Genomic DNA, 24,858 nt, shown 5'->3' with positions numbered 1-24,858 from the left:
TCCGCAGGGACATGAGTGCCCATTCATGCTCCATGTGCATTCCATGCATGCCCCTATGTGTCCTTGACAGGATGATCATTGTAGTACGTGTCTAGGATGACATACATCTAAGGTCATTTGATCATCCATTCCATGCTCACTCTGGCTCAGTCCTGCATCACGCACATGTTTAGGGTGTCATAGGGCCTCATTACACGGACGGCGGTAAGGGTTTACCGGTACCGGTATTTTACCGGTACCGGTAAAACCTTACCGCCTTACTACGAGGTCCCTTTGCGGGTTGGAGAATTTAACGCCTGCTTTTTGCAGGCATTAAAAACCAACCCGCAAAGGGACCAGGGAGCTAATTATGGTACCGCAATTTGCTGTAACGTAATTAGCACCTTCCCCATTCCCATTATGCCCTATGGGGCAAAAATGGGAATGGGGAAGGGCAATGGGGGAAGGGGGAATTACCGCCCCACCAACCTTGGAATAGGGCAGTAATTCCCCTTTCCACCAAGGCGGTGCCGGTATTTTACCAGCATGGACCAAGGTGCTAATAGCACCTTGGTCCACTGCCGTCCGTGTAATGAGGCCCATAGTCTGTGTGGGGCACAGGCCTCCCCCTGTTTCAGGCCCCCTGACTCTGTTCAACTGGTGTAGTGCCTTCTGCACAAATGGGTGTACTACTGAGGGTTCATCATGTGTCCTGCTTACTGTCCCATTCTCATCTGCTGTGTTGTCAGTTGACTCAGATGATGCAACTGACGCTAGTCAACACTGTCTGCCAATACACAGTTCTCTGGTCAACCTTTCACTGCCATGCAATGCCTCCCTGCATTTCCACTAAGGGGGATGGGGGCTGTCGGTAGCCATGCAACCCATTGCATGCACATTGCACGTGATGCCTGAACTTGCCCTGACACTGCCTTCATGTTAATTGATTGACATCATAATGTACTTGTCCATGTAGATAGTTGGTAAAGTACACATGTTCTGCACTGCACCAACTCTCTTCTGAGCCGTGTTACACCGTTCTACATGCCTACTCACTGCTGCAATGTCAAAGTGACCTGGCATGTATGGTCAGATTGTCATCCCTTCACTGTCATGAAAGCCACGGGCACAGGTGCATCCTGTGACACATGTACTCAGTATTGCAACACCCTAGTGGGTATTTAGCAAAGTTGATTGGTCAATCTGCGGCCTATACCAACTGGTATAGGCCGCAGATTGATTGTAGCGTGCCAATCGGGTTGTAATGACTGTGGAGTTGCCTTCACGTGTGTATGTGTACACTTTCACATACATTGAAGCAAGCAGCATTGTTGTCATAAATGATGAAAGTCAACATATTAATTCCACTATAAACAACTGGCAGGTTACCCCAAGGACTCACCGTTACCTCTGTTCCTCCTCCTCCTATGACTGACACCTTCCTGCAGGGGAAGACTCTTTCCGAGCGGAGAGATGAAAGCGAAAGTCTCCCAAGTACCTCTTCCCCCTCCCAGATAAAACCAGGTAGGAGAAGAAGTCCCAGGGAAACCCTCTGGGGAAGAAAACCCTTTGCCGAAGGTAGCAGTATGATGTCTTCAGTTGCAGACGGAGATTCAGGTGAAGTCCGGAGGACGTTCGTCTTGAAAGAGAAAGAGACTGGTAAGTATCAGCAGGTAAGTGAAATATGGATATGTAAGATGTAGAGAAATGTTGATTACCCTAAACAGGAACGATGTGTAGGAAAAGGTGCCAGTCAGAACCCTCAGAAAGCTTCTATGATTATAAGAAAGGGTTAGATAAGAAATAGAGAGATAACTTAAAAGAATAATGGGAAGCCACGGGGAATTCTATACCTGGGAGGCTAGCAGGGCGGAGCTAGGAGCTGTTTTGATGGAGCAGAGTCTTGCACGGGCGATCGTAATGCCGGGGAGACATAGACCTGTAACTATGCGAAGGAAGGGAGAATAGTAAGCCGGGAAAGAAGGAGAAACGGGAATAGATATATCGGAGAATTCCGAATGAAGCTTACCGCGGTCCGGAACGAGACCGGAAGGCAAACTTGGGAGAGAGAGAGACGGAGTCCGTGGAATCGGGAGACAGAGAGGCAGTGAGAACTGCACTAAAAAGTGGGACAGAACAGGAAAGTTTTAGAATGCTGAAATGCAGTGTTAGCAAGCCGTATCAGGAAACCTAGAAGCGAACTTACGTAGCGTTGTTGTAGCGGAGTAGCAACGCATCTCTGTGCTGGTCTCAGGAACAGATATACCTGCTCTCGGGTAGGGAGACAGCACTTCCTGGAAACCGGGTTGTGCAGAGGCTAGACCCGCAACTCCAGTTACGGCGGCCATCTTGTTAGTAAAAATGGCTGACACCCGCCGTCCTAAGGTCCATCGATGCCACAAGGACCACCGTCGTCGAAGGGGCGTGACAGTATGCCCCCTCAAATACCCCGGGCCACCCGGTTTAGTTGGATGGGACCGAAAAAATCGGCGGACCAGAGCCGGAGCATGAACAGCCGATGCAGGTTCCCAAGAGCGATCAGCCGGAGAATACCCCTTCCAGTCAACCAAGAACTGCAGACGTCCCCGAAAAAGACGAGAATCACAAATACCAGCCACTTCATATTCGGGACCCATCGGGGTGATGACAGGAGGGGGTACACTCATCCGTGCACGGGAAAAACGATCCACCACGTCCTTCTTTAATTGCGATACATGGAAAACAGGATGAATCCTGGACCAAGACGGAGGGAGCTTGAGCTTGTACGCAGACGACCCCATTCGTTGCAAAATGTGAAAGGGACCGAAGTATCTCGGGGACAATTTGGACGGCACCAGATGACGAGGTAAGAATCGAGAAGCCAACCAAACTACATCTCCTGGCACCAATCTCGGAGCTGGAGTGCGATATCTATCAGCAGAGCGTTTGACACGGGCCTGGGCCTCCAGAAGAGAGGTCTTGGCTGTTCGATGTCCCATCTGGATAGCATTGATGAGAAGGTCCACATCGGGAAACCTAGATGCGGAGATCGGACCGTTGGGAAAACACTGAGGGTGATATCCGTAGGAGCAAAAGAAAGGGCTGAACCCCAAGGCTGAGTGTCGAGAGTTGTTATATGCAAATTTCGCCAAAGGCAACAAGGAACACCAGTTATCTTGTGAGGAGGAGATGTAACAACGCAAATAACCTTCAAGGGTCTGATTTAGACGTTCCGTCTGACCATTTGTCTGTGGATGGAAACCCGAGCTCAAAGCCCGGGAGATATGCAAACTCTTGCATACTTGCTGCCAATATCGAGATGTATATTGTGAACCTCGATCAGAAACGATGGTCTCAGGAAGTCCGTGAAGAGAGAAAATCCGTGAAAGGAAAATCTTTGCCATCTGGGCTGCGGTGGGAATCCGCGGAAGTGGAACAAAATGTGCCAATTTAGTGAAGTAATCGATTGTGACCATGATTACTGTACAACCGTCCGAGGGTGGCAGATCGACAATAAAATCTGTGGAAATCATTTGCCAAGGACGGTTAGGAACTGGCATTACTGAGAGGAGACCCGACGGGGCAGATCGCGGGCATTTTGATTGCAAGCAGATGGCGCAAGCAGATACGTAATCTATGATGTCTCGAGTCATTTCCGGCCACCAGAAATTACGCTGGACCAATTCTTTAGTATTAGCCACACCTCTGTGACCGGCTAGGTAGGAGTCGTGACAAAGATTCAGAACCGTTCTACGTAGTTCACTTGAAGGGAGGAAGAGCATTTTGTTATTATACGCACATCCTTGGACCAAGGTAAGTTTCCAGGTTGCCACAAACTGTGGATTCAACTGGAGAAATTGCAAAGTTGAGTTAGCCACGTTTTGTAGAAACGTGGTAACCACCTGCACGAATGTGGCTCTGGGAAACAGAGGCTCTGTTCGGAAAGGCGTAGAGGAGTTATAATCCTTTCTAGACAAAGCATCCGCTTTGAGATTGACTCTCCCGGGAATGAAGGTGAACACAATCTCATACGGTGAAAAGAAGTGTGCCCAACGTGCCTGTCGGCTATTTCAGGTCTGAGCATATTGTAGGACGCGTAAATTACTGTGATCAGTCCGGACCTCGACTGGGTGTCTTGCCCCCAATAGTAGGTGTCTCCACTCTTCAAATGCCCTTTTTATAGCTAGTAGTTCTTTTTCAAGCACTGAATAATTTATTTCAGAGGGAGACAGTGTCTTAGAAAGATAGGCTATAGGACATTCTATTCCTTGGTCATTTTCTTGTAGCAGAACGGCCCCAAGGGCCTGATGAGACGCGTCCGATTCAACGATGAATCTCTTGGCTTGATCCGGGGAAATCAAAATGGGTCCTGTGAGGAAATGTTCCTTCAGTTTCTCAAATGCTAGTTGTGCCTCCTCTGACCAAAAGAATCGTACGTTCTTTTTCAGAAGAGCCGTCAGTGGGAGTATTTCTTGCGAATAATGTGGGATGAAACGTCTGTAAAAGTTTGTAAATCCTAGAAATCTCTGCAGATCTTTGATGCACGCCGGCATAGGCCAATCAGTAACAGCTGAAACCTTCCTAGGGTCCATGGCTACCCCATTTGCAGAAATTATGTATCCTAGATAGGCAACCTGGTTTCTGTGAAACTCACATTTCTCTAGTTTGCAATAGAGATGATTGTTAAGCAGTCTCCGTAGGACTTCTTTCACATGCTGACGGTGTTCTGATGGGGATGTAGAGAAAACCAGAATATCGTCTAAATAGACAATAACTGTGTGAAGAAGAATGTCTGAAAATAGGTGGTCCATAAAGCGTTGGAAGACAGCGGGGGCGTTGGACAGGCCGAAGGGCATTACCTTGTATTCATAATGTCCCAAAGGAGTACGGAAAGCCGTCTTCCACTCATCGCCAGCTCGTATATGGATGAGATGGTAAGCCCCACGGAGATCCAGTTTTGTAAAGATGGTGGCTCCTTTAACGGCTTCGAGTATATCTGGTATGAGAGGCATAGGATAGCGATCAGGGATTGTGATCTTATTCAAGCCCCGGTAATCGATACATGGTCTGAGTTCCGTAGATCCTTTCTTGGGGATGAAGAATAAGGAAGCTCCAGCTGGTGAGGTAGATTCTTGAATAAGTCCATTGCGAAGATTCTTTTGTAGATATTCCATAAGAACTTCTCGTTCTCGTCCTGATAGGACATACATGCGACCAAAAGGAATCGGTGCATCAGGAATTAGTTCCAAGGCACAGTCATCTCTCCGATGTGGAGGTAGTTCTGCATATTCTGAATCAGAGAAGATTGTTTGAAACTGTCTGTATTCGAGGGGTAACTCCTGGATTTGGTTCAACATAGAGATGGAACTCGAATCTTCCAACATGGAGATAGTAGGACGAAACCCGACCACTCCATCCAAGAGACAGTGCGTCAAACAATGTTCAGAGCCCAAAAAAACAGTGCCCGCCTTCCAGTTGATATAAGGATTATGAGCACGAAGCCAGGGTAGCCCTAAAATTACTGGATAGTGTGCTGCACGGATCACATCAAAGACAATAGATTCTTGATGGGAGGAAATATTCATCCGCAAAGGTATGGTTTGTTCCTTTATGGGTCCTGAAGTTAACGGACTACCATCCACCGACTCGACTGGAATAGCCAAGGTCTTAACTAAACACGGTATATTATGAGTGGTCTTCCAGAGGGTGTCAACAAAATTTCCCGCGGCCCCACAATCTATTAAGGCCGTGACCAGAATGGGATCTGAATCTCCCCATTTGATTTGGACTTGCAAGGCCAACATAGTAAGATCGGGGATCTCTGTTACTTGTGATGGTATCATAGAGGATGAGGAACCTGTTACTGATTCCCTAGCCGCGGTTCCCCTTTGCGGTTGGGTAATGGCGTTTCCCTGTCTTTTGATTGGGATGAGAGGACAATCTTGTACTGTGTGTTCCTTGGAACCACAATACATACACAGGCCCCTGACCCGACGTCTATTGCGCTCTTCTGGAGTAAGACGACCTCTGGTAGACCCTATCTGCATGGGTTCTTCTGTCTGAGATTTCCCTAAACTAGTAGAGTATGTAATGGGTTGTCTCACGGAACGGCCGCGACGTCGTTCCTTTAATCTTTCTTGCAGTCGGTAGTCCATCTGCATGACCATGGTTATTAATTCTGCCAGATTTGGAGGTCTGGGTACTCGGGAGATCTCATCTTTTAACTCTTCGTTTAATCCTCTGCGGAAGATAGTGATCAGAGCATCGTCCGCCCATGACGTGCCTGCTGCTAACTGCTTGAAATTGGTGATATAAGATAACAGATCTTGAGATCCCTGTTTGAAATCTAATAACTGTTCTTGGGCTGAAACCGTGATCTCCTGACGGCTAAACATGGCTCTAAGACTGTTCAAAAAAGCCGGGTAAGAATCTAATAAGGCATTATTTGTAGTAACAAGAGGTGTGGCCCATGCTAAAGCGGGACCTGATAAATTCGCAATCATGTGTCCTACCTTATCACGGTCGCTCTGAAAAAAGGCTGTCTTGAATGAGAACTGAACAGTACAAGCCTCAATAAAGGCCTTAAGTTTATGAGGGTTACCATCGTATAAACCCCCTGGAATTGGGCCAGGAGGTATCTCAGAACAACTAGGAACTCTGCCTACCTGTTGTCGGAGATAGGCATTCTCCTGTTTCAAAGCCTGCACTTCAGCCGTCAACGCCTGTACTGCAGTGACTAATTGTTGTTGTTGGGATGCATCCATGTTTACTTGTAACTCTGAACCCCTGAGATAACCTGCTCAGAATATTTTTTTTTGAAACTCAATGATATTTAAAAGGGCGTTGCTAACTGTCATAAATGATGAAAGTCAACATATTAATTCCACTATAAACAACTGGCAGGTTACCCCAAGGACTCACCGTTACCTCTGTTCCTCCTCCTCCTATGACTGACACCTTCCTGCAGGGGAAGACTCTTTCCGAGCGGAGAGATGAAAGCGAAAGTCTCCCAAGTACCTCTTCCCCCTCCCAGATAAAACCAGGTAGGAGAAGAAGTCCCAGGGAAACCCTCTGGGGAAGAAAACCCTTTGCCGAAGGTAGCGGTATGATGTCTTCAGTTGCAGACGGAGATTCAGGTGAAGTCCGGAGGACGTTCGTCTTGAAAGAGAAAGAGACTGGTAAGTATCAGCAGGTAAGTGAAATATGGATATGTAAGATGTAGAGAAATGTTGATTACCCTAAACAGGAACGATGTGTAGGAAAAGGTGCCAGTCAGAACCCTCAGAAAGCTTCTATGATTATAAGAAAGGGTTAGATAAGAAATAGAGAGATAACTTAAAAGAATAATGGGAAGCCACGGGGAATTCTATACCTGGGAGGCTAGCAGGGCGGAGCTAGGAGCTGTTTTGATGGAGCAGAGTCTTGCACGGGCGATCGTAATGCCGGGGAGACATAGACCTGTAACTATGCGAAGGAAGGGAGAATAGTAAGCCGGGAAAGAAGGAGAAACGGGAATAGATATATCGGAGAATTCCGAATTAAGCTTACCGCGGTCCGGAACGAGACCGGAAGGCAAACTTGGGAGAGAGAGAGACGGAGTCCGTGGAATCGGGAGACAGAGAGGCAGTGAGAACTGCACTAAAAAGTGGGACAGAACAGGAAAGTTTTAGAATGCTGAAATGCAGTGTTAGCAAGCCGTATCAGGAAACCTAGAAGCGAACTTACGTAGCGTTGTTGTAGCGGAGTAGCAACGCATCTCTGTGCTGGTCTCAGGAACAGATATACCTGCTCTCGGGTAGGGAGACAGTACTTCCTGGAAACCGGGTTGTGCAGAGGCTAGACCCGCAACTCCAGTTACGGCGGCCATCTTGTTAGTAAAAATGGCTGACACCCGCCGTCCTAAGGTCCATCGATGCCACAAGGACCACCGTCGTCGAAGGGGCGTGACAATTGTAGCTGCTTGCTTTGCTGTATAGGTGGCTGTTCATAATCACCATACGGGTGTATATGGACACAGGTGTTCTTGAACACTTTCACATGTACATATGCAAGCAGCTTCAACATTGTGTAGTGCAACATTGCAGCTACTCACTCATGTGTGTGTGAAGGTGTTCATTTACACATGTGTTCTCTCCAGTTTTTTTGTTGAATGACTAAAATGTAGTTGATTAACGTTAATGCTGCTGCAAATTCAGCATTGTGCCAGTTATGGTCAACTGGCACAATCCTGAAGGTGCACTGTGGTGCAGTATGTGTATGCCCAGGCCCACTTAGCTAATCTGCTGAGGCCTGGCCGTGATGGTTTAACACACTGAACAATGGTTTAGGGCACATTAATAGCACAATGTGCTCAATCAGGCCCTGAGGGGTGTTCTGGAGGCTTCATAGCCGGCAGCTCGGACCGTACTGTGCGTTATGGTCCCTCATGCCTGGATGCAGGCCCTCGCTTTGCTCGGGAAATTCACTACGTCTACATGGCCCGTGAGGCCCGGTACGGGCCGAGCTGCAGATGGATGAAGCTATATTGGGGATGATGGATTAGTGGTGCATGTGTACATGCATATTACGTGTTTCATTGTGTGTTTGGATTCACTTGCAGCTGTGGGCATTTGCAGTTCAGGCATGCTTATGGTATGTGCCATCTCTTTGTTGCCATCTTTCTTTTCTGCCTGTGACATGTGCCTGACAGAGGTGGTGTGTGATGGAGGTGATATACTAAATTCGGTACATGTGTAAGCTTTGCTATTTAGACACATCCACTTCAGCTTTTGGGATGTGTTTGCATATCAATGTCACTGGATGCATGCCAGAATTTCAGTTGTGTCTGACATGTCTGCTTCATGTGTTGGCTGTCGATGTGATGTCTATGTGTGTGTGGGTTATGTGCTTCTGACATGTGTACTCATGATTGTTTTTTCCACATTGCAGATGATGACGCAATGGAGACAGAGGATGGTGATGTCAATCCAGACACAGGGTTGCTATTACACCAGCAACTCTCCACAAGTTGGGGTCGTGGGGTGGTAGGCCACGAGAACCCACTTGTGCTCCAGACCATTGTGTCTAGGGCTGGCAATGAGTCTAGCCCGGAGGATCACTCTGACGTCAATGTTGAGTTGTATGCGCGTCATGTCCATTTGTCGACGGTGAGTGATTCTGATGCGGGCGATCTTCTGTCCGCGACACCTGCACTGAGGGGCCAGGTGGTGTTGGAACCTCCACCTGGGGTGGATCAGCATGCACAGTCAAACTCCACACAAGTTGATGATGTACCTGGGGCATCACGTCAACGGAAGGATGTAGTCCTGCAGCCGCGGGCGGTGCCAACCCAGCGAGAACCACGACACCTTCGGCCCTACGGGTGTCAAGCCCAGCAATGCAGCGGCCATGCGCCACCAGGGTATACTGAGTGGGAGCGATCCATGTGTGCCAATTCAGAACAACAGGGGGCAGCAATTGATAAGATCGCTCAGAGCATGGAACGTGTGGCCCAATCTGTGCTCCCCCCTGCCAGGCAGGTGGAGCTCCAGCAGCGGGCAGCACAGTCCACGGCCCACTCACTCAGGCTGGGCATGGTGGCCTCACACCGGGCACGCCGGGCTGAAATGGTGTCTCTGCGTCAAGCACTTGCTGCTCACACAGAGGCACACAGGGAGGCCCTCTGGGATGCCCATCAATCCCTCATATGTACTCTGGGTGTGCTCTTGATGTCCGAGAGGCAGCAGACAGAGCAGAGGTTGGAGCAGCTTGAGAATACCATCTCGGCTGAGCTACGTGCATGCCGGGAGGTTCTCCAGATGTCATGTCAGGCCATGCAGGAAGAACTCTGTGTTAAAGGTGCTACCTTGCAAGAGGAAGCACGCGTATCACGTGAGGTTCTGCATGCTGACCTACGTGTCATCGCCGCACAGAACCAGGCTCACCAGTCCTGCAGACTTGCTGCCGACGAGGGGCAAGCTGCACATAGGCGCGGTCAGGGTACTGTGCCACGTCCACCTTTTGAGTCAGAGGGTGAGCAGGACGACGACTTATCTTCCACATAGGTCAGGCCGTGCAGGCGTTGAGCCCATGGAGGTTTTTTTTTTATCTCAATATCATCACATGTGGGTGTTGAGGTGCACCCTGTACCTCCCCTCTCCTGGGTGCCCCCCCCGGGTCGTATGTGGCCATTTCTTATTTTTATAGTTAGTTTAATTAGTTAATATAGTTTTAAATTGTTTGTCTATTGTGCATGCATGTGACGGTGTGGTGCTTTGTGGCTTTTGAAAGCATCCACTTTCTGTTCCAGCTGGGCCCATTCAAGCTTGTCTCGTGTATGTGTTTGCAGCTTGGGGTCCTGACTCGACATATGCCACTCCTGCTTCGCAAGGATGGTTCAGTGTTACAACCATTTACACAAGGGCATTGGACTTTCGTCATATCTGTGGCTTGTCTGCTGCTGTACTACTTGTGTTAACACCCCTAGTGGGGATTATAGATGTTTTCTCCATGACATGTCTGCAATCAATTTTGCTGAGTACATTATTGAACTGTCCATTTATTGATGTTAATTGGGATGTATGTTCATTTCTTGCCTGTATACGTGCTTGATGCACTTCATGCTGTAAACGGTAGCCTGCACCCTTTAGCTGTCAAACTCACACTGATGGTGGGAGGGGGATGGGTGGTGACAATGTAAAGTTGGTATGTGTTGAGTACAGACCCTGGGGATTGTGGCAAAGGAGGATGCATTAGGAATGTGACCCAAGAGGCACAACTCACAGTGCAGTCCTCACATGAGATGTCCGCCTATACTACTACGCTCTGTTCCGTTTGGACGGCACATTGTGTCTGTCTTCCTTCTTGGACTTTGATGCTGCCGGACGGCACAGTTTTCCTACTGGACTACTGCTCTTTTACTTGTTTTTCACACTCTGGTGCCTTTAGTCCCTGTTCTTCTTCCTGCTACTGTCCTTGTTGCAGATCTGTCCGCCCGTCTCTCGGGCTGTTATTTCCACATACTCTTACACTGCCTTGGTTTGTCTCTGTACAATTCGGTTCAACAGCATCTTTCTGTTGCTCCTCCTGTCTTTCATCTATTACATCCATGACTTTATGTTGACTGTTGGCATTTACCAATGCTATTCAACTGTTGTGGCTCTTAACTTGCTGTCAGCTGTTTCCGGCTATCTCGCATTCTCTGTGCCTTTCAACACTTCTGCTGTCTATGCCTTCCTTTGTTCACGCTATCTGCTAACCATCCTGTTGTGCCAGCCTCCTTGGTTATTTTCGACTCAACTTCCAGCTCTACCTGTCAGGGTACAGAACCTGGGGTTGTGTGGGAGGAGGTCGGCTGTAGGTCTCAGACATGGTCCAGTGACAACCAGCATGAAGACACACACACAGGAAACTTTCCAGCCTTATTAAAAGCTTTTATGCCCTTTCTGCAGGAAAATGAGCCTCCAGACTACCTCTCCCAGCAGACACTGGGCCAAAAAATTCAAAAACCTGGCCACGTTGGGTGGTGCGCACGTGCGCATGCGTGTGCAAGCAGAAGCACGGGGCTTGTGCTCAGACATCTGACAGAAGCAGACTTGTTTCCAGGAGCTCCAAGCAAGGTGAGCAGCACAAAGGGCCACGCCCCAGCCAACCTTCCTCCAGGCCCCTCGCACATGCATGCTAAGTAGCGCCAATGCTGGTGAACTTAGCCAGACATTGGGGGAGATGCGCACAGAACAGATAAGCCGCGCTGAGGAGCAAATGCCAGGAAGCTTTCACAGTTGTCAGGGGCACACGCAGGGGGCGTCGGCCATATCCTCGAGTCCCCCCTGATCCATAGAAGCTAAGTTAGCATTCCTAGCCACAAACTAATACAGCACAAGGGGGGGTACCCAGCGACACACAAACTCGAGTGCAATGCATATCATTAGCATATGCAATTAGCCACATGCGCTGCCTATAGAAAGCCGCGGGTGGCAGACCGCTACTTGTAATGAAGTTGCACCTTGACACATGCATCTAGCAGCACATCCAAGGCACATTCTATCATGTGTGATTCTTAACACATGGTCTTCTGTTTAACGCGGGGCCACGTGCGGCTACCTTACCGCATTAACAGTGTATTAACCTTCATGGGGGCAAAACTATACGAACAAAGCAGCAGACAAGCATGCTTGTTTGGGGAGGAGTCACTAAGTTTGAGACATGAATGGTGTTATGTGTGTGTGGGAAAAACACACACAGAATAGTAACTCACACTCTCTTTGCAGCATTGAACTGCTCCTGTTACCGGACCTGAGAGTGCGCAGGCAGGAGGCCAGCACTCACCCCAGAGTTAAGTCTCTCTTTTGCTTGCCTTTGAGCCATATTGTACAATGCGCATGTAGTACATGGTTTCTCTTATTGAGTATGTGTAATTGTCAATAGTTGTATTTTGTATTTTCACTACTTTCCCTTGCCCATCCACCTCCCCTCTCCTGACCCTCTTTCCGGTTATCCTAAATACCAATGCCTATCTAACCAACGGATCCCTAACCCTCTTTCCCCACGGGGGTCTCAGAGGCCTGTGTAAGTTTTACCTTGCAGGCGCCCAACCCGCGGCGGGGGTGGTTGGTTCGTGCCACTCCTGCGCCTGGAGACTAGAGCTGTGACACTACCCGTCAGTTGTTGCATCCTCATTGATTATTGTGTACTGAAATTGCTACCCATCCTGTTGAACCATTGTTCAGCTGTGCTACCTTGGTAGTTATTCTATCATTCTTCTTGGACTTGTGCTTGGCCATATTCAACGACTTCAAGTCATCTACTGGAGACTCTTCCAGGGTTTTTTGGTGCCTACAGGCTTTTCCCCTGGTTTGGGGGTTTGGCTCCTTAGAGTTCGCTGCGATTTGGTCTTTTTACCAGTCAAGGTGTCCTCTAAGGGGGCTGTACCCTATTTACACAAAAGGTAGAACAAGGAAACCAAGAGGTAGGGGAATCGTGAAGCCAGGTAAACTACAAGGAAGAAGCCAACGGACCCCAGACACAGTTCTTCTGAAGGTCATGGTGATGAGCATATGAGGGCGGGCCTTTTGTTGTCAGACAGTACGCTTGGGCTACAGTGTTTGGGCACTCTCTGACATTGTAATTGTGGGGTACTATGTGCATGATGTGTTCTGCTGGTCAATGGCTGTTCCTGTGTTGTGTTTACTTTTCAGGTGTCAGGGGATTGTTGTGGTTTGACATACTGGGGTGTACACATGGCCAATGTTCACATGTGATGTGTACAGGACACTGAGGGTGACTTGATTTCACATGCATGTATTGACTGCATGTCCCTACTGACACACACACTTACACAATGCTCCACCACACATTCAACCACCCTTCCATGCCCACACGTGTACACAGATTGCCTTCTCTGGCATGCTGTGTCCCTTAGCGCATGATCACTTACCATTTGTGGATCGTGTACATGCATCAGTAGGTTATTTTTGTTGCTTGTCCTTTTTATATGATGCTCAAGTTGTATCCCCAACACAATGGCTGCTCACTGTGCTGTGTGCTGAGCGGTGTGTTGCAGGATACACACACAGCACATGGGTTAGGGATTTGCAGATTTGGATTGGCCAATGTGCATGCCAACAGGCATTCTGTCTTTTGTTGATGGTACCGCTGGTGGCATGCATTTGTGTGTGACTTTGTATGTGTGGGAGGTTGTTGGTCAGTCATTTCATCTGATTCCATGTCAGGTGTGATTGTCTCAGGCCTATTTCCATTTATCACGTGTCACTTCCTATGTAATTGGTCATGTGTTGTGCTTTTGGTTTCCTCTTTTGCTGTTGCATGCCATGTCATGGTGTGGCCAACAAGGGTGATGTGGGTTGGGAGGGTTTGTGTGACATACCACTGATAGTCATGGCCTGTTCTGCAGGGGCGTGGTGCGATTTACACCTTGCATGTGTTCCTTTTGGTCACACAGGATTGGTTATGTTTAAGTAGCTAGGGATGCACACAATGTGGCACTTCCGTGGCAACATTCTCAGGGTGGTAAGGTTGTGACAGTTGACTGTCTCTTTGTCATCATCGATTGTCACCTGCTATGTGCCAGGCCTGTGTGCACTCCGCAGGGGTGGGAGTTTAGGTGAAGAATGTGGCCACAAGCTGGGTCCGGGCTGCCTTGCCACGTGCCCTTTCCCCTCCCATGAGCACCGCCTGTGCCTGTGGTTGGGGATGTGGGGGCACCACCATGTTCACCGGTACGCCCCGCCATGTTGCAACATTGTGCAGGACACATGCTGCCACAATGATCCTGCACACTACTGGGGGTGCATATAGTAGCTGGCCGTCAGAGTGGTCAAGGGAGCAAAAGCGTGACTTGAGCACTCCGAATGTGCGCTCCACTATGCCCCTGGTTGCAATATGGGCAGCGTTGTATCTTACCTGGGGTGGTTTGGTGGGGTTCCGTATTGGCATCATCATGTGGTTGCTCAGAGGGTAGGCACTGTCCCCTGGGGAGGTCATAATGGTTGTGATTAGTTGGGTTTGTGTATTTGTCTGTGTGTGACATGCATGCATGTGCACAGGCATTTGTACTCACCTAGGAGCCATGTGTCGCCATGCTTCCCAGCTTCCAGGGCCCGACTCAGGGCAGACATTCTGTATATGAAACTGTCATGGGTAGACCCAGGATAGTTTGCATTGACAGAGGTGATGATTCCATGGGCATCGAATACAACCTGTACGTTGATAGAATGCCAGTACTTGCGGACTGAGGGGCGCGCAGTCATGATTGGTGTAGGCAGCATGACTGTGTGGGCTGTGAGACACCCCCAACTATGGCAGTTGTCCGCTGAAATGACCCAGTGGCTAAAGAATGCAGGACATTGACCATCTTTTTCAGGGGGCTCAGTGCTTGGGAGCACAAGGTGGGTGATGTAAGGTCCTCCTCCCACTCCCTGACCAGGTCTAGGATTATATGGGGTGGAAACCTGTACCTGCCATAGACCTAGCCATCAGGAATCCCAAAAAGACTGATCCTGGGCAAAAAATACGGGCCCAAGCTAGTCTCCTCCTTCTGCGGTGTCCCACGATCAGTGCTGCAAGAAATGGGACATTGATCATAGCTGTATATACGTGTTTGTTGTTTGCGCACACTTTTATACTGCGCGGGGACGCTAGCGCATGCCTTCGTGTGGCGGACATGTTTCTGCCTGTGCGTGTCTTTTGGCGTGCATGGGTTTCCCGTATTCGATTCCATGAATACGTGTTGTTCGTGTGCGTGTGGGCGTTCTGTGTATTTCCCAGCAGTGCTTCCCCAGTTACGCCTTCTTTTTCACACGTTATTACCCATTCCGCGTGTTCTGCCCCGTGTTCCGCCCCCTTTTTGGTGTGTTCTCTGAGGTTGTGCACTTTCACTGTGCGCGTCGCGCACAGCGTTCGGGATGTTGCAGTGTTGTGTGCGCCCGGGTGCGCCACGCACGGATTTGGCGCACATCCCGGGGAAAACACACGCAGGGCCCTCCATAAATCCAGCGCGTGTGCTTACTTTTTCATGCTTGCGCCAGCTTGCACCACGAATTTCGGTGCACATTTGTTCCATGAATCGGCCTCATATGTAAACTGTGTAGAATGCATAAGTAAGAAATGTCATTTTTCCTCTTTTATCCCTTAAAAAATGTTTGATATTTTTGCATTTTATGGTGTAAATGAAACATTTAGATTGTTTAAATTTTAAGTGAGAATTGTAAAAAAGATATTTTCAGTTGGATTTCAATAGCTAACATTTAGGGCCTCATTACGACCCTGGCGGAATTGGTTAACCGGTGCCGCAAAAGGATGCGGACCCGTTAAACCCGTTCCGCCACATTACGAGGTCCCCTCGCGGGACACGGTAAGTAGGCCTAGTAAAACCTGGTAAAACTAGGCGTGCTTACCGGGTCCAGCGAGGGAAAGAGGGAGCAAACAATGGGCCACTCCTAATCGGCCCATTGTTTGCTCCCTCTCCCATTCCCATTCAGCCCTACAGGGGCAGAAATGGGAATGGGGAAGGTCCGGGTCCGGATCCTTGGAGGGAGGATTTACCGGGCCCTCCGAAGTCGGAATGGCCCGGTAATTCCTCATTCTGGGAACCCAGACGCGATTTTGGCGGCAGCCATGCTGCCAAAAGCAGCATGGCCACCGCCGAGGTCGTAATATGGCCCTTAATGTTTTTAAATATATTGAAAAGTTGATTTATCAACTGTAACAATAAAAAAAAAAATAATAATAGTCCTTTCATTGTGATGCACTCTAGATTTGTTGGGAAAGGAAATGTGTTTGTTTTATATTAAGGGCTATATGTGTAATCTGTAGTAGTGATGAATTGGTGCATTTTAATCTCTATTACCTGGTGGTAAATATTTTGATTGTATACATGTTTCATGCATGCTTTTGTTAAACTGTGTGCGCTTTGTTAATAAAGTTATTTATGATGATAGTCCTTTTATTAGTTTCTGCTTGAAAATCGGCAGGTGGGTTAGAAGGGAACCCCACTTTTACAGCACCCTTTGTGGATGTCATTTATCTTTGAAAGTGGCATGTATTGATATTTTGTCAGAGTAGACCTATGAATGCACCGAACAATAGAAACAACGAAACGTATTGTTTGATCACATTGCACCGGATTTATCAGCCAGTAACGCAGTACCTGTGACCTCCATCGAATTTCTCTCTTAAGTTCACAGATCCTGGAAATGCATTGCAAGAAATGTATGCCATAACATTTCCTCTAGCCTACAATAATTTCGACTTGCAATCCTTCAGAGGGAAAATATTGCAAATAACAGATTTGGAGATTTAATAAACTGTGGGGAAAGAGGGCAGTGGAGCATTGCCTAGTGTGCATTGAAGACAAGACTCTAGACTCCCTCTCCACCCAGCCCTGCTGCACCCTGTGTTGCAAAAGTACAGATTCAGTGCCAAACTGCACTGTGAGGAAGGAGGGCTTTCATTTGAAGGTCAGCCTATCATATGGCCCATTCACCTGCAGTGTAGATTTGTGCAAGTGATTTATAAACTGTAAAAGAAGGGGAAGGGAAATTCAGGCTAGGTGGATGTGAGGGGCAAGTATGGTTGGAGGTCATTGAACAGTAAGATGTTCTTTGAAAAGGCTGATCTTCCGTTTCTTTATAGGAGAGGGGGAGCAGGAACAAGTCTCATCTGTGTTGGTTAGTCTTTGAAAGAAACAGCAGGGGAAGGACCGCCATAGTTGTTTTTCTCTTTCTCCAGCTTGCTGATGTCAAGACATCTGGTGCTGTGCTGGCCTCTGAAGATCCACCGTTTCTAAGCCAAGTAGGATGATGCGTTAGCCTTGCGTTGCATGTGATGTGGGCTGTTCTGAAAATGATGCATGCCTGGCTGGGGACCCACTATAGTTCCTTGTGGATGGGGATGGTTTGGGATAATTCTTTTTTCACCCATGATGATGCACGCAATGTCATGTTGGATCACAAGCATTTCCAGGCAGGAGGCTGTGACTCTTGTGAGGGGGTTATTGCCCCAATCCCAATAGGAAAGAGCCAGTCTGAGTGGGGGAATGGTATGCTTGATTTTGAGCAGTGGGGAAAATGGCACGTGACAGTCTGTGCATTCTCAGTCAGTAGTGAATGCGAGGGATTTAGCAACAGGAGTGAGCTAAGTAGTGAAATCACAGTTTCAGTCAGACATTTTGTTACTTGGTCGCGTTTCGCAGAATTCTCAAGGAAGATGAACTCAGTATTGTGTGGCTTCCCTTTTGGGTGACCACTCATCACCCAGGCCTGAATGAGCAAGAGGGAAAGTTTCAAATGATGAATGTCATGGACACAGATGACTGCCATGGAGGGTTGCATATCGTCTGTGCTTTGGTTGATCTTTATGTCGAAGAGAGGAGTCGTCCCAGAGGTTCCACATTGAATGTGAAGATGGCAGGGACACAATGGAGCCCTCTGGAACATCATCAATGAAAGGGTCATGCAGAGATCTGCCTACATGCCTCTGGAAAAGATATTTATCCCTGCAACAGGTGGTGAAACCTAGCAAAATTGACTGAATTCCATAAGTGTGTCAATGTTTCCAAGGAGCTTAAAATCTTTGGTATTGATGGCTGCAGATCAGTCGAGGAGGACTAGCAGGAATCGGCTCCCTTTCCGCCCGGAACTATTCACAATGTGGAGGGCATATTCTACGAACCAGATGGTGGCCCTCTTGGTTCTGCATCTTGGTCGCAAGCCATATCGGTGGCCCATTTAAGGTTGTGCTTTGTGATCTCTTCATGCATTGGGAGAGTACATTTTTTCATAATGATACTCCTGATGAAATGGAAATACTTATGCTCCCATGTTTTGAGGTATGCCACAGCACTTTGTGCTGCCCCGACCCCTTTACTTTATTATGGCTGCATTTGGCATTTAAATTGCATTCAGCGCTCCATGCGCGGTCTTTGTCTTCTCACCACTCCCCTCCTGCCCGTTTCTGGCACCAGACTCGCTTGTCCTGCCTTCCATCCCATCCACTGGCCATCATTGGCCCAAGAGACCCATTTAGCACAACCAACCAGAGCAGGTGCTGCCTGTGCTGCACTTGGCTAAGGGCCACAAGGCAAAGAGCAGCTCCGGAAGAAGCAACTCCACTCCATGTTCGCCCGTGTTTACCTGGGAAGCCTGCTCACATCAACCAGCAGCAACAGTAAAGGTAAGTGTGGCCTCGGTGGGGAGTGCAGCAATTACTGTACTCCCTTAAAACCCCACCACTCTTAATTCCTAAATATGATATGATATGATATAAGTCATTTATAACGCATCTGTACATAAGTGTTTCTACATAAGTGTTTCTAGGCGCAACAAGACAAGGAAGGGGAGACAAAATGAGAGCACTGTTAAGACGGATTTCTGAACTCTGTCCTGGTGGCGCAGAAGTTCAGAAGGCCAACCTAATTACTTGGAACAGGGTAACCTCTGGACGAGCCAGACCAATCAAGGTAGCGATCGAGGCGGTCAAGACTAGGTCTCAAGAGGGGTGAGGGTGACTGAAAGCCCACAATGAGCACACAAAGCAAGATCACTTACAAACTACTCCAAACAGTTGTTATATTAAAAATATATACACATTTATTTCAAGGCCTTTAAAACAATGACCGTAGCGAGAAAATCACAATATAACGATAGTAAACCAACACATACCATATCAACACAATATATATACAAATACAACAAGTCTCAAGCGTTATATGCACGAAATGTGTAGTCCACCTAAAAGGGAGGGAAAACAGGCAGTGCGCAATAATGCTTAGGCCCAGTTCGCCTTCAGAGGCACCTAACTAGATGGAAGTCCGAGCCCTGCGAAGAGTGGAGCCTTGTGCTCAAAAGTACCTGCACGCGCTGGTGCCAACGGGCAAAAGGAGAAGCTCTTCGAGGGAAATCAGGCAGTTCAGTTTAGTGCACAAAAGAAGAAGAACAAGTTCCGCGACTCAAGCGCAGCCTCCACAGTGGGCAGAAGCAGAGCGCGAGTACGGAAAAGGGTGCTGTTTGACACAGCGGGGAAAAGCAATGGGCTCCTGCAGGAGGGCGACCAGATCCTAGCTATGCTACTCACTGGTCCCCGATGCAAGCAGACCCAGGCTTCTCCGCGTCAGTTTCAGCAGCTGGCAGGTTCAGAAGAGCAGGGAACGCCTCGTCATCGGGTTGAGTAAAAAGACGTCCCAATCGAAGAAACCCGCACAGTTTGTTACCACAGCAGGGCAACGGAGCGGCCGTGTGTATCTGAGCCCAATATACACTACTCACTTCAGACCTGGGAACGCCAAGTGTATGAAGCGTGTGAGAGTGACAAGGACTCGAAATACTACACAACCTGGCGGCGGTTACAGAGCAAGACTCCCGTGTAAGCTGGTCAGTCAGCTGGATGGCCCAGAGACTCTTCCGAAGGCTTACTGGCAGGAGATGGTGAAGATGCCGAGAATAGCTGTTCCCGCTATTCCAAGGGTCGAAGTACCAGTACAGGCCTTCTGGTTCGATCAAAGGTGAATAGGGTTTCACAAGGCGACAGCAGTGCAGAGGAGAAGTCCTTCAGCAGGTCACCAGCGATTCCTCGGTCCAGCCTCTTGGTTGCAGGATACTTGGCTCCTGTATTCCTTCGTTCGTGAGAACTCAGGAGATCGACATGGTAGTGGTGTTTCCAGCCCCCTCTTATCCACAGTTCCCTTCGCGCCAAAACGGAGGGGACCCAATGGGAGATCCGCTCATCAACACTCACACCATTCGTGGACCAATCACGGACCACGGTGGTCCCAGGCATTCACACCACCCTAGACTCTCTGGCACCCAGGATGTGTATTGGGACCAGACATCCCAGCCCACATCCTGGAGGCACATACAAGACATGTAGAAGCCCGCAAAAGCATCCGTGTTTCGCGGGAAAGTACATGCCCAAATAAGGAAGGCCCCGGGTCGGCTCGACCTGGGGAAGGTGAAGGGAGCAAGATGGTCAGCGGACAGGACAAAGGAGCCTCGTGGTCTGGCCATTTTGGGAGCCAGGCCACCATTTTGGGTTAAGCGTGAGAAACGCGCTTAGAACGCCAAAAGGAGCTCAAAACACAAGAAACGATCGCTGCCACCATTCCTGTCCCTGAATCACTTGCACCGATCAGATACAATCCTAAACGAGTATCTAGGGCCTGTAGAAGGCTAGAGACCCAAGAGAGCTGTAACTTAGCTTACAGTGCCCACTTGTGTCATGTTGCACGAAAGCCGCATAAAAGAAACTACGGGAAACAGCGTTCCCCGGTACTGACTGTCTTAAGGGCATGTCAGTTTCCCCATAAGAAAGGAGCAAAAGCCCAGAGGAGTGCGGCAGAAGGCTGCACTTCTCTGGCAAAGTCAAGAATAAGGTGAAAAACAACAGCAAAAAGTTTAGGGGTTGCCACATGGAAGGAAAATTACCTACAATTACGAAATCTTTCCTAACACTCGCCCTTCCTAGACTATGGACAGGGGGAACTAATCCACCCCTGGATGAGTCTCTTGTTCAGGTCGGTTAAACATTCTGGACAACCCATCAGCATTGCTATGTTGGACACCTGGCCTATGCTCAATAGTGAAGTCGAAGCCTTGTAGACTTATGGACCACCTAAGCAACTTTGGATTCTCCCCCTTCATGTTCATTAGCCACTTTAAGGGCTTATGGTCAGTTTGCACAGTGAAGTGGGTCCCATAGAGGTAGGGCCTCAGCTTCCTTAGGGCCCACACAACAGAGAAACATTCTTTCTCTACCATGGACCATCTGAGCTCTCTGTCCTTAAGCTGGCGGCTAATAAAACCAGTAGGGTGTTCCTTACCCTTCAGGTCTACTTGTGATAGTACAGCTCCTATCTCTGTGTCAGAGGCGTCCGTCTGCACGATAAAAGGTCTTTGATAATCAGGGGCCCTGAGGACAGGGGCCTGGCACAAGGAGTCTTTTAAGCCCTTGAAGGCCTTCTCACACTCGTCGGTCCAAGTTACCTTCTTGGGTTTCTTCGGAGTTGTGAGGGCAGTCAGAGGGGCAGCTATGGTGCCATAGTCTGCCACAAAATTGCGGTAATACCCCGTGAGTCCTAAGAAGGCTCTCACTTGGGTTTGTGTAGTGGGGGTAGGCCAGTCTTGTACTGCTTGTGGGAAGAGGCTGTATCCTCCCTCCACCTACTTCATGTCCAAGGTAAACCACTGAGCCTTGTCCAATCTGGCATTTACTAGCCTTTATGGTCAGGTGTGCTTTCTGAAGAGCCTGGAGCACAATCCCGAGGTGTTTCACATGGTCTTCCCAGGTGGCGCTGAAAACTGCTATATCGTCCAGATATGCAAGACAGAATTCGTCCAACCCATCCAACACATGATTCACAAGCCTCTGGAAAGTGGCAGGTGCATTCTTCAACCCGAACGGCATTACCCGGAATTGGTAAAGGCCGTCTGGAGTAGAAAAGGCTGTCTTCTCCTTGGCATGTTCTGCTAAAACTATTTGCCAATAGCCAGCAGTGAGGTCAAACGTGCTGAGGTACTTGGAGGCACCCAAAGTATCCACCAGCTCATCTGTTCGAGGCAAGGGGTGTGCATCTGTCTTGGTGACAGCATTCAGAGCCCTGTAATCCACGCAGAACCTCAATTCAGAAGTGCCTGCCTTTGGAATCAAAACCACAGGGCTGGACCAAGGACTACTAGAGGGTTCAATCACCCCAAGGTCTAACATCTTGTTGACCTCGGTCTTAATATAAGACCGTACTTTGTCTGACATCCTGTATCCCCTACTTTTGGTAGGTACACTGTCTCCTGTGTCAATGTTATGTTTGCACCAAGGTGTCAAACCAGGCGACTGTGAAAACAGGGGGGAAACCTGCCTAAGCAAACTTTTCACCTCAGCCTGCTGATCAGAAGTCAGGTGAGGGGCCACTCGGACACCCTCAATGGAGCTATCTGAAGGACCGCTTTGGAACAGGTCGGGGAAAGGTTCAGACTCCTCTTCCTCAACATCTGAAGCCAGTAGCAGTGCTGCGATTTCGACTCTTGGGACGAAAGCCTTCAGCCTATTCACGTGAAACACTTTTGGAGCCTGTCCAGGCCTTCCAAGGTCCACCAAATAGTTAACCTCACCCAGGGGCTCCACCACTGTGTAAGGGCCTGACCATTTGTCCTGTAAAGCCCGAGGCCTTATGGGATTCATGATCAGGACTTGCTGACCAGGTGTAAAGTTGATGAGGGAAGTTTTCTGGTCGTACCAATGTTTCACCAGCGCTTGTCCTGCCTTCAATTTATCACTAGCCAAGCCCATCAGAAGTACCATCCGTTTTCTGAGCCCTAGCACATAATCAACTACGTTGGTAGTAACAGGGGGAGTGGGCATCTCCCATCCCTCTTTGACGATGGCTAAGGGTCCCCGTATGGGATGACCGAACAGAAGTTCGAAGGGGCTGAAGCCAACACCCTCCTGTGGTACCTCTCAGTAGGAAAACAGTAAGCATGGTAAAAGAAGATCCCATTTTCTTCTCTGAGGTTCCTCCAAAGCCCCAATCATGCTTTTTAACGTTCTGTTGAAACGTTCCACCAGACCATTGGTCTGGGGGTGGTATGCAGAAGAGAACTTGTAGGTGACCCCACATTCTTTCCACATAGCCTGCATATAATTCGACATAAAGTTGCTGCCACGATCCGACACAACTTCTTTAGGGTAGCCAACCCTAGTAAATATGCCAAGTAAAGCTTTTGCAACTGACTTGGCAGTTACAGTTTTCAATGGGATGGCCTCAGGATATCTGGTTGCATGGTCGACCAGCACCAGGATAAACCTATTGCCTGAGGATGTTTGCGGGTCAAGGGGACCAACGATGTCGATCCCTACCCTTTTAAATGGTACCCCCACAACTGGGAGCGGTACCAACGGAGCTTGGATTGTCGCGCCAACCTTACCAGACAACTGGCAGGAGGCACAACTCCTGCAGTGACTTTCTACTTGCACCCCCATCTTGGGCCAGTAGAAGTGCATGGATAACCTTTGCTTGGTCCTCTTCATACCAAGGTGACAAGCAAGGGGAACGTCATGCGCCAACTGCAGGAGGAAGGGCCTAACAGCAAGGGGAACCACCAACCTCCTATGGTCTCCTTCTGTAGACTCTGTGGGCTCACTATACAGGAGTCCACCTTCCCAATAAATCCTATGCGTCCCAGGAGGTTCACCCTCAAGCTGGGAGCAGGCCTGTCTCCTTAGGCCTTCCAGAGATGGGCACTCACGTTGGCCTTTACTGAATTCGTCCCTATCAGGACCTCCTTCAACTAACAAGTCTTTTAGTTCAGGATGATCGTTGGGGTCAAATACTTCAGGGATCGCCACCTCCTCGTCAGGCCCGGGCGATTGACCAACTTCCTCCACCGCAGTGGTAGGCGAGCTCGGGGGAATATTCGCTTTCCCTCGTCTTGACTTGTCGACTCCTTTCGCCTTGGGTTTCCCCTTCGGCTGGGGCAGCGTATTGGTCTTGGCCAATGCTGCCCGTGCTTGAGACCGTGTGTAGGGTCTTTCGGCAGTGTCTCCTACGAGCCCTAACGCTCTGAGATCATTACCTAACAAGACCTGTCCCGGGACGTTTCTCTGAATGCTCACTGGAATCCTGACTGCTGTACCATTTAAAGTAAGATTTACAGGTATTACTGGGAACATACGGAGTGGGCCGTCAGCCAACTTAGTGGGCATCAGAGTAGCTCTGGCAACTTCCTCTGAGTCTACCAAGGTAGAATCCACTACAGTGCGACTGCACCCACTATCCCTAAGAGCTGGAGTATCTACTCCATTGATCAGCACACTGTCTTTAAAGTAGTGCTTGGTATTATCCGGAATCCTAGCATAATCCTCTGCGACTTTAGGCTCCCAGGAACCTAGGGAAACTAAAACTACCTCAGCCTCTATCCCGCTGGGAAATGAGTCTGAGGAGAAGGATGCTCCTGTAATCTCTTCTTCCTCGTAGGAGGAGAAGGCCAGATTAGCGGAGTGGACCCCCAAAGGTCTAACCTTACACCGGGGATCCCCCTTCACATGGTCAGTTGCTCCACAAGCAAAACAAGATCCATTGGGTCTGTTTACATAGGGAGGCTTATTGTAACCAGAGTTCTGTTTCGGAGGCTGACCTCCACTACCCTGTGAGTTCTCTTGTGTCTTACCCTTATTTTTCTTTTTGTGGCCCTTATGAGAAGAAGATTTATCAGATTCTCCACCCTCCTTATCTTTGGACTTTTTCCCTTCCTCCTGCTTACCAGGATGAGTTTTGTCCTTATGGGACACTCGATGTGACACCCATAAGTCTGCTGCAATGGCCAGCTTCTTAGGATCTATCTCCTTCGAATCGGCCAAATGCTGCTTAAGCTCCGGGGAAGAAGATGCAAAAATGTGTTCCAGCATGACAAGATTTAT

The sequence above is a fragment of the Ambystoma mexicanum genome, chromosome 4q (genome assembly GCF_040938575.1).
Source record: "Ambystoma mexicanum isolate Mex_15411 chromosome 4q, UKY_AmexF1_1, whole genome shotgun sequence".
NCBI lineage: Eukaryota > Metazoa > Chordata > Amphibia > Caudata > Ambystomatidae > Ambystoma > Ambystoma mexicanum.
This window is presented reverse-complemented; position numbering follows the sequence as displayed.